General features: G+C 42.8%; 1 pseudogene; it reads left to right on the plus strand.

Moving 5' to 3' along the window:
• Positions 1-1,987: 1,987 nt before the first annotated feature.
• Positions 1,988-11,992, plus strand: LOC147425482 (uncharacterized; annotated as a pseudogene).
• The last annotated feature ends 2,560 nt before the right edge of the window (positions 11,993-14,552 follow it).

Genomic DNA, 14,552 nt, shown 5'->3' on the forward strand with positions numbered 1-14,552 from the left:
GATGGAAAGGGAGATAGAAACTGAGCGGGAGACAAGGGCCCGTAAAGGTAAAGAGAAAGTGTACGAAGGCAAGGAGTAGCCGAAAACTAGCAAGAAGAGGAGGTGTCGCAAAATCAAGCAAGCAGACTTTCAGCTAGGGTGCGACTACCCCGAATATGACTTGGTAAGCGATGTTCAAAGTCAAAAGGCTAACATTACCTTTGGTCAGTTGTTGGCTTTAAATCCCAAGCTACGAAGACAATGGTCTACAAGTGTCAGCACGAGGCTGCCAAAGACTAAGGGGAATGTGCATGCAATACAAAACATGGCATTGAGAGTGGGTAGCCCGACGGATGTCCTTCCTCTAGTGGATGCGGTCATTGAAAAGAGGATGCAGGTTCAGGCCTATATAAATAGTGGAGCACAGGTTTGCGTCATGACGGGAGCTGCTATGAAGGAAACAGGGGTCAAAGCAGTAGCTAAATCAAATGTACACATGAGGTTGGCTAACCATACCAAAGCGAGGTGTTTGGGGGTGGCTCAAGACGTAAGAGTGAAAGTGATGGGCATTGAGTGCCTAATCAATTTCTTTGTGATGAAAGCGGGTGATAATGGTTATCCAATCATCTTTGGTAGGCCATGGCTACTTGCAATAGGGGCTAAACAGGATTGGGGAGCAGGGTGCTCACCTTGCCTAACAAGGAGAGAGGGAGACAGGTGGTGCTTGATTTGAAGACCAAAGAGATCCGTTTTCACCCTATGGCAGAAAAAGACAAAGGTGATATGAATACGAGACAGAGACAGCCTATGATGACGGCTACAAAGATACTGAGGAAGAGGAAAGCGAGGATGATATGCTAAAGATAGATGCCGACTTGTTTGGGGTCATTGTTGAAGGCTCCCATGTAAAAGGAGAGGTGCAACCACAGGTTGGTGGCATAGGTGTGGAGGAGGTAATTGCTATGCTAAGCGAAGATTTGACCAAGAAAGAGAGAGAAGGCTATGTTGAGCTGTGTCCCTCTTTTCCGAATTTATTTGCGACGAAGTACGAGGATCTACAAGGAGCAAAGGGTGTAGAGCACAAGATAGTTCCTAAAGAAGGGTGCAAACCAAAGGCACAGAAGCTAAGGAGGTTAGGGGAGATTCAGAAGGAGGCTCTTTGACAGGAGATTAACCAATTGTTAGATGCAGGTATCATATACCCCGTGAAGGAGTCGGAGTGGGTTTCTCCAGTGGTTATCACCCCTAAGAAGAATGGAAAATGGTGGGTGTGCGTTGATTACAAGCCATTGAATGCGGCAACCAAGAGAAACCACTACCCGCTGCCGTTCCAAGATGAAATCTTAAATCAGGTGGCAGGTCATGAGAGGTACTCTATTGTGGATGGATTTTCAAGGTACTTTCAGATAGGGATTGCTCTTGAAGACCAGCTGAAGACAACATTATCTCTCCATGGGGGTGCTTTGCCTATCGCAGGATGCCGTTTGGTTTAGTGAATGCCTACGCCACCTTTCAAGACTGGATGAATAGGGTGTTTGGTCCCTACTTGGGCAGATTCATTAGGGTTTTCATGGATGACATTGGGTGCTATAGCTCAAGGGCGGATCATTTGTCAAAGCTCCGGCTATGTTTTCAAAGGCTGGACGAAGAAGGAGGTCAATTAAACCCTAAGAAGTGCAAGCTAGCAAAACCTCGAGCGCAATTGCTAGGCCATGTGGTGTCACAAAATGGAATTGAGGCAGATCCCGAAAAGGTCACGGCGCTAGTCTTGATGGAGCCTCCCTCTAGTGCGCAAGGCTTGGTGTCCTTTGTATATAAGCTAAAGTACTTGTCGTGTTTTTTTTGGATGCTGTCATAGTATGTGTATCCTCTCCAAAAGAGGGCTCAATAGGTGCATGGCTTTGAATGGGATGAAGATGCTCAAGAAGATTTTGACAGAGTGAAAGAAATTTTGTGTCAGCTGCCAGTTGTGTGCCCTCCAAGCCAAGAGGATGATTTCTATGTGTCAATGACGGTAGGTACCGTGGCTATTGAGGCGGTGTTACTGCAGAAGGTAGGAAGGAGTTATAAGCCTATCTACTTTGAAAGCAGGGTGATAAATCCTGGAGAGGTGGCTTACACTGAAGCAGAGAAGTGGGTCATGGCATTGGTTTTTGCTTGTAGAAAGTTCAAAGTGCACCTCATTGTACGTAAGTTCTATGTGTTGACGGCTAACAATCTATTGCCGGAAATAGTGCTACACTTGAAGCCAGGGAAGCGGATCATGAAGTGGGTGATAGAGTTGCAGGAATTCGAGTTCGAGTTCAAGATTGACCATACAAGCCGGTCCCATTTGGCGGACATTTTGGTCGGCAAGGCAGTAGATTTGCCAATTTATTCAAGAGTGGTGCGAGATGAAGCCAAAGAGGGGCCCGACCTGATGGGAGCTTTTACCATGTGGTTCGATGGTGCATATAGGAGGGTGATAAAGAAAGCTGGGGGAGGTGTGGTGATACACGATCCACACGGCAAGGTAATCTTCTCAAAAGCCTATGATTTGGAGGATGTTCATACCAACAATGAAGCAGAATATCTCACCCTCCATCTAGGTTTGAAACAATGCGTCGAGTTTGGCATTTCCAGGTTGGTGGTCAAAGGTGATGCGTTATTGGTCATCAAGTAACTATTAGGCCAATGGCAGGTAAAACGAGATTCCTTAAAGCATTGGTTCTTTGCCATCAAAAAGTTGTTGAAGTTCTTTAGAGAAATCCAGTTCAAGCATGTGAAGAGAGAGCACAAGCAAGAGGCAGACCAACTAGCAAGCAGTAAGGTGCAAAGTACACGTCATAGGTATATATGTGGCCCCGGCCACATACACAGGTAGGGAGTCATTGAAGGAGGTGGAAAATTTCTTGGGTACAGGGCAGTGTCCTCAAGGTTTGTCTAAACTGCAAAGGAGGAGGATAGTTCAGAAAGCTCGCAAATTTACACTAATAGGTGAAGACCTAATGACTTACGGCAGAGACGGGGTGCTGAGAAGAGTGCTCTATAAAGAAGAGATTAACTTGGTACTGGAGCAATGCCATGAGGAGAGTGGACACCAAGGGAAAGGTCAAGTACTGTTTCAAGTGTTGAGAGCAGGTTTTTGGTGGCCTTCAGTAGTTAAAGATGTGCACTATTGGTGCAAGACTTGCCATGAATGTCAGACTATAGGAGAGAGGTGTTTGGTAGCTGAGTCACAGGGAGCCATTATTGCTCAGAATGCTTTTGAGAAGTGGGGTTTGGATGCCATAGATCCACTCCCTAAGTCTACAAGTGGTAAGAAGTATGTCGTGGTTGCCATCGACTACCTCACCAGGTGGGTCGAGGCCAAAGCTGTGAAGGAGGTAAATGCACAGGTTGTGGTGCACTTTGTTTTATATAACATTTGTTGCCGTTTTGGAGTGCCGTGGATACTCATTTCTGATAGAGGGCAAGGGTTCAGAAGCAAGCTTATGCAGGCATTGGTGGAAAAACTAAAGATTGAGCATCGGTTTTCCTCGTCTTATCATCCCCAATGCAATGGTCTTGTGGAGAGTGCCAACGGAAAAATCATCAAAATGCTCACAAAGTATGTGTATAAGCAGGAGACACAATGGGAGATCAATCTAGAAAAGTGTTTATGGGCATACAGGACGTCCTACAAAGTGGCGACCAACTTTACTCCATTTGAGTTGGTTTATGGTAAGGAGGCAGTGCTGCCAGTGCATGCACAGTTGGGTGCTTTGAAAGGTATGTGGCGCATTAATGCCACTCCACAAGCTATCTTACAAGATAGGATTGTCGGACTTGAGGCATTGCAGATGGATAGAGAGGCAGCAACAGACTACTATGTGAAGTAGCGGGAAAGGAGAATGGCCAAAGTCATGAGAGTCTGCCAGAAAAAAAGATAGAAGAAGGGGACCTAATAATGAAGTATGAGAGCTACTTGGACTTCACCTTCCAGAAGAAGTTCAAAAAAGAAATGGACGGGTCCATACAAAGTGCAAAATGCCTTTTCGAATGGGACCTATCAGCTGGTGAAAGCCAATGGTAAACTTCTCAGGCACAGGGTAAATGGTGTACGGTTCAAGATGTACTTTGATAGGGGAGTGGTGCCCGATGCACATCAAATGGTGACCAGGGGGGTTGTACAACCCACTTGAAGGGACTCAAGAGTAACAGACATGTAGTTTTTGTACATATTATACATATTGTACATATGGTGGTGTGTTTTCCAGTGTAGTTGAGTGTTTGCAGAGTGTTGCAAGTTTCAAGTTCAATAAAGCTACTTTTGGTTGAACATGAATGTTCAACAGGGGGGTGGGCAATGATGGTCTGGACCGCGCTATAAAGTGTGCTATGCAGTGCAAAGGGTGCTAACAGGTGCACGGTAGAGGGCTAAAGACAGTGTGGGAGACCTCAGCAGGACAGTGGCAACAAAAATGCGTGCTTAAAGTGGTTTTTTAGGCCAGGGGGGCCTTCAAAGTGAGATAATGATGATGGAAAGTCAAGGTGTTCAAAATGTGGAAAATGTGTTCTAAAATGTGGTGTTCAAGATGCTCTAGAGGCTCATCCAGACGGCTTGTCAAACGGGGCTTCGGTGTGAAAGATATGCCAGTCCGAAGTTAGAAGGTTAGCAGGTCCCGACGGGCAGGGCAGGTACAGACAGGTGGCGAAAAATGGGATCAATGGATACACGTGTAAAGCTCCAGTTGTGGAGCATGCCGGTCTTTTCGGATTGTTAATCAAGGTCCGGATGTGCATGTTATGGGCCGATGAACATTTGTCGAGGGGCAGTTTTGGCATGGTTTGACCGTCTTGGTGGACGTGCCATGTGGAGGTTTCTTATCCTTGCCAGAGTTCTAGAAAGTGGCATGCGATATGGAAAGTCAACCATAGTTTACGGCTCGTTGATCAGAGTTGTGGACGTCGGGATACGTCCAAGCCAAGCTCGCAGACGATCGAGAAAAAAAAGGTGAATCGGGTTTTTTTCCAGCATTAGGGGTCGTCATTCGAGGATATGAGATAGCTGGATATGGCTTCGCCGAGATGAAATTTGGTATGGCAGGACCGAACGGGTAGCCGGCAAGCATGTGTGAGTAATAAGCACCGATGCATGGGAAACAAAGATTAAAACTCCTTGGTTGTAAGTAAAAGAGGCAAAGGGGTGGCTCGACTCAAGGGGGGAAGAAGGGAAAAAAAAGAGAGAAGTTAAAAGCTTAGTTTTAAGGGGAAGCTTCTCAAAAGACCAATGGCGCCCGGGGTGCTGGAGATTTTTTTAGTAAGTTTGGAAAAAGGAGAAAGAGGAAAGAGGTAAAGGGAGTAGGGTCTTTTTCTAGCTAGAGGTTTTTTTCTTGGGGCAAGGAAGGAGAATTGAGAAAAGAAAAGGAAAAAAGCTTCGTGCGCTCGCGATTGATAGTCGAAGATGGCACGGTTTGTCAGGAAAGCGGCTCAAAAGAGTGAGCACCTTGCAGAGGAAAGAGCCAACGAAGGCTACCAAGAGGAAGCGACCCGTGCAAGTGATGGTCAAAGCGACATGCGGGAAGTCATCGTAGCAGTTATAGAGCGTCACATAGCGGCTTGAGAAGGAGAGAAAATAAGAATAGTCGCCAAGGTGCCTCTTTGCGTGGGCGAATGTGGAAAGGCGAGAGCAGTTGAAGAACTTGTGGCAAAAGAAGTGTTCGGCGAGTAGCGAAGAAGCATTTTGGGAGCCTCTGCAAAGAGGGTTGTGCCTGTGTAGTGAAAGGGTTTTTTTTTTTTTGAGAATAGCCATGGCCATGGTGTGCTGAAGGTTGTAATCAGTTTTTCTTGAAGCAAGATCAAACCCACTTTTCCCCTATCAAGTGTTGATTTCTCCTTCCCCTTTTCTCTTTCTCTGGCTCTCATTCGTGTCGTGTGGTGTCGGCAGTGTGTGCCCCCCCGAACCGACGACGTAGGTGTGTGCACAGAGAGAGTGAGTAAGAGGAGTCACATGGGTTGAGAGGGTCGAGATCAGTCGCAATGGTGTGTGCATGTGGGTGGGTGATCTTGTTGGCGGTAGGTGCATCGGGTAGAGTGCAGGCGAGACCCTACTAGTGAAACTTTTTTCTTTTGAAGGTGTTTCTAAGAGGACAGGGATGCTGTGAATACCCTGAGCTATATAGGGGCCATTGCGTGTGTATCGGGTGTGTTCCCCATTCCCCCTCTCCAGCATGCATACGTTTCTCTGGATCGTTCTTTTTGTGAGTGGTGCAAAGAGAGAGGGAGAGAGAAGTGATGTGCAGTGATGGTGTGTGCAATTGAAGCAGTGTGAGTGTTGTGCGGGTTTGGATTCTCTAATGTGTGCGTAGGCTTCTTGGTAAGGAGTGGAAGGTGTACATTGTGCAAAGTGTATTGTTCTGAAGGTGTTTATGAGAGGAGTGGGGTGTTGTGAGTACCCTAGGTTATAGAGAGGCCATATGGTGTGTTTTTGGGCGTATTTCCATTAGCCCTCTCCATCTTCTAGTGCCCCCAATGAGGAGCATTTGATTGCTCCTAATTGAAGGTGAAGACGTGGTTTTGGTGATGTTAGATGTGCAATTTTTGAAGAGTAGGGCTGCTGGAAAAAAAGATGTGGTCAGATTTTTTGATTTTCACTAGGTTTGAAGATGCAAAAACATGGCTACATGACTACGAATTGTACCTTCTAGAGAGTAGTTTGTCAAGTGCAAAAGTCTTGTTTTAAGTTTTCCTGCTCCTAGTTTGTGGTAAGGCTAAGAAGTGGTATGACGGATTACACGATGAAGAAAAGATGAATTGGGTGACCTTGGAAGTGTCCTCTCGATGCAAGTATGTGCCAGATATACAATTGCATGAAGTAAACCAGAACCTGGATGGTCTGAAGCAAAGCTTGGAGGGTGAGTTTCAAGAATTTGAGAGGGAGTTTGAGGCTCTTTGGGGACAATTTATCAATGAAATTGCTCCAAAAAATTTTGAATTTTTAAAGATGAGCAAGTTTATTGGAGTTTTTGCATGAGGATGTTCAAGATAAGGTTGAAGTATATGGGTCGGAGTTATATGCAAAAGTGGTGGCTCTTGCAATAGGTCAGACCAATTAGATTTTGAAGAAGCATCAAGCTAAGCAGGGTCGGTCAAGTTTGTAGAGTGCGCAGGTGATGGAGAAGGTAGGAAAGAAGACTACGCACACACACCAACACAAATCGAGACACACACACACAATCGTTACCCTGTAGCAGCCATTCAACGAGCTGCTCTTCTCTTCTTCTTCTTTTAACTATTATCCAAAGTATATTTACAACATAGTATAGTCAGTGTCCAGCCGCCCATAGCACAATGGGCATATTCTTTAACATCATATTCTTTAACACTCCCCCTCAAGCTCAGAGTGAGCTTGCATATGATGGATTCCCAATGCTTCACGAAAGTAGCAAAACTTCTCCTTTCCAAGAGCTTTTGTGAATATATCCGCAACTTGATCATTTGTCTTCACATACACCAAATCAATCTCATTTGCCAAAACTTTTTCTCTAATGAAGTGATAATGTACCTCAATGTGTTTAGTGCGAGCATGGTAGACTGGATTCTTTGCCAACATGATGCTGCTAATATTGTCACAATATATAATGACACTGTCAAGATAGTCAAAACCAAATTCTACCATAAGTACTCTCAACCATGACTCTTCACATGCTGCCAAAGCTGCTCCACGATATTCAGCTTCTGTACTTGATAATGCTACAGTTGATTGCTTCTTGCTACTCCAACTTATCACACCATTGCCAATGGAAAATGCATAACCACTTGTAGATCTTCTATCCATAAAATCTCCTGCCCAATCTGCATCTGTGTAACCATAAAGACAAAGCTTCCCATTCTTTTCATAAAACATTCCATAACTGACAGTGGCTTTCACATATCTCATAATCCGTCTCACTGCATCAAGATGACTTTTACATGGCTTTTGCATGAATTGACTCACAACACCCACTGCATAACTCAAATCTGGCCTTGTTATTGTCAAGTAAATAAGGCTTCCAACCATCTTGCGATACATAGTGACATCCTCAATGTAATGTCCATCATCAAACAACTTCACATTTTGATCAAGAGGTGTATCAACCGGTTTGCATGCTGTCATTCCATACTTCTCAAGCATATCCAATGCATATTGTCTTTGTATCATCCAAATTCCTGATAAAGTATTGACAATTTCAATTCCCAAGAAATATCTCAACTCACCAAGGTCCTTCATGTTGAATTCTCTCAACAAACTCTTCTTGACATGCAAAATTTGCTCAGCATGATTTCCAGTGAGAATCAAGTCATCAACATAGATAACAATAACGACGATCTCTCCATCAACATGCTTCAAAAATAATGAGTGATCAGCAGTAGATTGTTTAAATCCAATCTTCTTCAAGAATCTGGTTATCTTTTCACACCAAGCTCTAGATGCTTGCTTCAAACCATACAATGCTTTCTTCAACTTACACACATAATATGGAAACTCTGGATGTTGATAACCCTCTGGCTGTATCATATAAACTTCTTCTTCCAAGTCACCATTCAAGAATGCATTATCTACATCCATTTGCCGTAACTTCCAACCGAACATACTTGCCATTGCTATCACCAATCTGACTGTTGTCATCTTTGCAACTGGACTAAATGTCTCATCATAATCAAGACCTTTTGTTTGTGCATAACCTTTAGCAACAAGCCTCGCTTTGTATCTTTCCACACTACCATCTGACTTGCACTTGACTTTGTATACCCATTTTGAACCAATTGCTTTCTTTCCACTTGGCAAGCGAACCAAATCCCAAGTGTCATTCTTCACAAGAGCATCCATCTCATCATCCATAGCTGACTCCCATTCTGATTTTCCAATTGCCTCTTGAAAACATGTAGGCTCTTTATGTTGCACACGTGAAACCATGTATGCATAATGTGTACGCATGTAACCATTGTATGTCAATCTATCAACTGGATAACGCACCCTCTCTGATCTTCTCAATTGTGGTGCACTCTTCTCTTCAACTCTTGCATATGGGGGTACATATTTCTCAATATGCTTACTTCCAGGTGTCCTCAAATGTGGTAAATCATGCTCTTCATCGAGTCTTTCATCTCCAGAACTCTCTTCAACCACTTTCTTCTTGCCTTTCTCGTCTTGCTTCTTATCTCGCAAACGACCACTCCATGGGTTGACACTTCCTGTACTCTCCTCCGCCATATGTGGTCCTGAAATAGTTCTTGTTGATGGTCCTGGCTTATCAACAACATGACGCACATTCTCTTGCTCTTCATACTCATCTTCTATCATCACTGGCTTTGGTTTATACCATGGTTCATGCTCACAAAATCTGACATCTCTACTGACATAAACTTGTCTTGTCGTAGGATCATAGCACTTGTAACCTTTCTTTTCAACTGGGTAGCCCAAGAATATACACTTCACTGCCTTTGGCTCCATCTTCTTTCTTGCTTCATTTGGTACATGAACATAGCAAACACATCCAAAAACTTTCATGTAGGAAACTGTTGGCTTGATCCCATAAAGTCTCTCATAAGGTGAAATTTCATGAATGGCAGCTGTTGGTGTTCGATTCATAATGTGTACTGCTGTATGAACTGCTTCAGCCCAATATGTTAATGGCATATTCATCTCATTCATCATGGCTCTTGCAATCTCTGCTATGACTCTATTCTTTCTCTCAGCAACTCCATTTTGTTGTGGTGTGTATCTGCAAGTAATCTGTCTTCTTATGCCTTGTTCACGTAAGTAATCATCAAAACTGTGTGACATGTACTCTCCCCCTCCATCTGTACGTAGGCATTTAATTTGACAACCATTCTCTTTCTCAACCATAACTTTGAACTCCAAAAATACCTCAAATACCTCTGACTTTGCCTTTAGAAAGTAAACCCATGTCATTCTGCTGTAATCATCCGTAAATGTGATAAAATATCGACAACCATTTGGTGTAGCATGATCACAAGGTCCCCAAATATCTGAATGAACAATTTCCAAAGGACTCTGGCTAATTCTCCCCCTCTTTGGAAATGATAAACGAGATTGCTTTCCAAATTGACAAGCTTCACAAACATGTTCAAAATTCAATCTGCCAAACTTTGGTAATCCACGTACAATTTGATTTGATTGCATATGCTTTAATCTTCTAAAATTGACATGACCGATTCTCTTATGCCATAAATTTGCCCAATCATCTTGAGTGGCTGATACCACTTTGTAGAGTGCGCAGGTGATGGAGAAGGTAGGAAAGAAGACTACGCACACACACCAACACAAATCGAGACACACACACACAATCGTTACCCTGTAGCAGCCATTCAACGAGCTGCTCTTCTCTTCTTCTTCTTTTAACTATTATCCAAAGTATATTTACAACATAGTATAGTCAGTGTCCAGCCGCCCATAGCACAATGGGCATATTCTTTAACATCATATTCTTTAACAAAGTTTGGTGATGCTACAACCAGTTGATGTGGTGGAAAGAAGGGAAAAGCCAATGCAAGTGGTTCTACCTATGCATGAAGATCCGAGGGTTCTTTGGTTGTAGAGAGATGGAGTTGTTTCTATACCCAAGATGCTGATTAAAGAGGTTCCAGCCATTGAAGAGGTGCCAAATGAGGTGGAGGATGTACGGTCAATCTCTATTGGTTGTACTGGAGATCAAAAGTGAGGTTTGTAGATGAGTTTGAAGAAGTAGAGATAGATGAGGTCCCAGATCTTGAGATTGAAGAGGATTTGGAAGCATGCTATATTAGTTCTTTGGATGCGGATACAACCTGGAAAAATGATTCTTCCTATGCGAGGTATGAGGAGTTTGATCTCTTGAAAGTGGATAAAGATGGAGTAGATGTGTGTGAGGAGTAGGACAAAGTGCAAGCAGATATGTTGGGCATAGACTGAGAGGAAGTATCCAGGCCTATATATGAGGATATGGAGGTAAAGATGGTACCTTGTAACTATGATGAAGTAGATCCGTATTCAAATTTGAAAAAAATGGATGGTGGTGAAGCTTGACACAGTGAGTCTATGTGCTTTTGTAAAGAAGGAGACACTGCTCATGCTATGCTCTGAGTGCCTAGGTTTGAAAATTGTTGCTACCAACGGAACCCGCTTAAACTCTCCCATATGAGAGTACCAGCTTGCTAGCTACGGCGTTTGTCAAAGCCCTCAAAGCCAAGAATACCTCTGCCTATTTCTCTTTTTGCAAAGAGAGCTAACCAAAGCTTGCTTTAAATATGTTGGGTAATCTGTCTCGGACCTTGCCCTTGCCAAACCCCTCAGGGAGCTATGGCGATCTCTTTTTGATGAAGAGAAACAAAGATATAGGGACCCTTCTTCTCCCTGCATCTCAAGTGTGGCTCCTCCTCTACCTTCTGGCAGGGGCAAGCTTGACGCTCAAGATTCCAAAGAAGACCATGCTTGCACGAATAAATTTTGTGTCAGGGGAAGTCCCAATGGAAATGGAGAAAAGGAGTGTGCAAAACCAAGCTTCTCTTCACAGCTGGGGTGATTGAGCATGCGAATGTTGAGGTTGAGGAGCAATGCATGGAAATAGATGAAGTTGAAGATGCCCACGACAGTGAGAAACATGAATTGCAGAGAGTGGGGGATTGTCCTTTCCTCTTGCTAGATTGAAATGAATCATTAAGCTAGACAAGGATATTTGTGTGCTTCATAGCTATTGCTCAAGCATATGATGGCTGCCCATGCCTCTATGCTTAAGAAAAAGTACAAAACAATACGAATTGAGGATGTACAGAATGTTGTCAAAAAGTGAACCACACATTGATGTGTGACATCATGGTAAGGAGGATGACTCAAATAGCAATGATGGTGCAAATGCTGCCTTTTGATGAGAATGTGAACTCAAAGGGGCGTTCCAATAAGAAGACAAAGACATTAAAGAAATCATTGCTTGCTCCAGTAGCTAGAACAAGAAATATAGTAGATTTCTTCTCGACTTCAAACCAAAGCAAGGTTAGCAATTCAAATGCATAATGAATTCCTCTTTGTGTAACATGTAGGGATTATTTTTAACAATTGCCCAAAATCTTAGGATACAACGACAAATTTAGAGACAAAATTGTAACTTGTTTAGTGTTGGATGTTGCTTCACTACAGTTTTATCTATTGCATTTGGGAATGTGCTCACTCCTTTACCCATCATTCACTCCATACTTGTATGCACTTCAACCTTTTTTAGCTTATGGGCTAGTCAAGTGATCTATATTGATGCTTTGATTTTGATTTGTATCCATGTTGATATCATAGTTACAAGGAAACTCCACTTCAAGACCAATCAGATTGAGAACTTTGTTTCCAAAGTCCCCTGTTTTGATGATTATGGTTGATATTTCAAAGAGAGATCTGCGGCGGATGGATTTTTTTCCAACTATTTTTTATCATTACATATTGTTTGTATGTTGCTGGTTTGGATTTCTATGACAAATGTTTGTATGTTGTTCTTTTGGAAGTCTATGACAATGATGGAATTCTTAGTCAGGCATGTCAAGCTTCAACATTTGCTTGGTGCTCTCAAGAGGATGCTTTTTTAAACACTCCAAAACACAAAGAGCATCTTCTTATCTTAAAGGAAATGCCCAGACTTGGTGGTCAACCCTAGTTTACGAAAGAAAGCACCCACATTAGAATACAGTTCAAACGAGTTTTCACCTTTGCATGGCTCACCAAAGCATATGAAGAGGATGTTATCATAGCCTAGAATCATAGATTAAGATGACCAAAGAAGACACCTTGGATGATTATTGCAAGAGGTTATATGATACTTTTCTAATAGCTTTTTTGGATATAAAGACACCCTCAAAGCTCTTGCTTCATACAACAACTCGACATTGTTTTCTCAAGAGGATGCTTTTTCAAACACTCCAAAGTACGAAGAGAATCTTCTTATCTGAAAGAAAATGCCCAAACTAGGTGGTCAACCCCACCCTTTTATTACAAAAGGAAGCACCAAATTATGATAAAGTTCAAACAAGTTTTACCCTCCGCATGGCTCACCAAAGAATATGAAGAGAATGTTATCACATTATGGAATCATAGATTAGGATGATCAAAGAAGACACCTTGGACGATTACTACCAAAGGTTCTGGCATACTTTTCTACTAGCTTTGTCCTTCAATAAAATTTACTTCAAGCAACAAGTTGAACGGTTTTGTCACGGTTTGCCCCAAGGAGATACGGGGATATTGTTTGCATAAGGTGGATTCAGCGACTCATGGATCACACCAAGCAGGGATTTTCTATGCACATCGACACACTGACGTACTTGACAAAGAGGCTAGTGTCTGCTCAATGAGGGCCAACAATCCAATCAAATGTTAACAAGAAGAAGCGGAAGCAAAAAAAAAACCAACTAGCCCTTGATTTCCAACCAAGCAACAAGATAAGTCCTACAAAGGGGGCAAAATGTTACGGATGCAGGGAATAGGGGCACGTTCTTGCCAAGTGCCCTAACAAAGTGACCAATGATCAGGACAAGCTAGAGATTTCCAAAGTAGAATAGGAGTAAACAAAGAAAGGAAAGACAAAGTGAGGGATGGTTTCGGACATTATGGGGACCGACCCAGACCAAATTGATAAAAGTACGGAGCTTTGCATAGCGTGGGACAAAGTACGTGTGAATTGGACTATGAACATTGAGAATAGAGGAGTTTAAAGAATTGTAGAGAGAATTTTTATGAGAATACTTTGAGAAAATTGAGAGAGAACTTGATTAGAGGTAGCAACATAACCATTATACGTAATTAACTTGGCATGAACAATATTTTGCAAGAGACAGAATAAGAGAACTTGACAACAGTTGAGGACCGGATTTATGTGGAGCGAGTCCCCCTCCAAAAGGCTTTTGTATTATAGCTTCTCCCATAAAGAGATACTTGGTATAATACAAGATTTGTGTACCTTGAGACCTTGATGGTGCAATGAAGATAGAGAGCTTCATGCACCACAATTATTCTTGGAACTTAGCTAAATGAAAGCATTAACTTGTCCCCGGCCTCAGTCCCAAGACCTCAAACACCTTTGAAGGTGCAGAGAGTTAGTAGGGAATGAGGGTAGGGAAGAGAAAGAAAAAGTAACTTACAAGAAAGAAGTAGTATCCTCTCATACCATTACTCATAGAGATTAGCATAGCATAGTAGCATAGTAATGGAGATGAAGAAGATGGCTAACATAGCATTGAAGAATGGCTCTTTGTTGGATTTTCATTCCATATCCAAGAGTGGTTGGTGTAGGCTCTCAAATTCTCAAGCTTGGAGAAGGAGATGGAGTTCTTGCACAACACACCATGAGAATGAGTGTGTGTGTGTGTGTGAGAGAGAGAGAGAGAGAGAGAGAGAGAGAGAGAGAGAGAGAGAGAGAGAGAGAGGATAAATGGTCAAGCTACCCCCCTCCTTTCTTGGATCGACCCCTCTTCCTAGCTCAAGCTTGAAGTTGATTGGACCTCCTCTAGTCTAGCCAATCACAAGCATTAAACATATCAAGCAACCATGGTAGCATTTGGACAAGTGTCCTCCTTTCCCCTTTGAGAGAGAGGGC

This window comes from Adiantum capillus-veneris, chromosome 25, assembly GCF_014529385.1.
Source record: "Adiantum capillus-veneris isolate H3 chromosome 25, ASM1452938v2, whole genome shotgun sequence".
NCBI classification, from domain to species: domain Eukaryota; kingdom Viridiplantae; phylum Streptophyta; class Polypodiopsida; order Polypodiales; family Pteridaceae; genus Adiantum; species Adiantum capillus-veneris.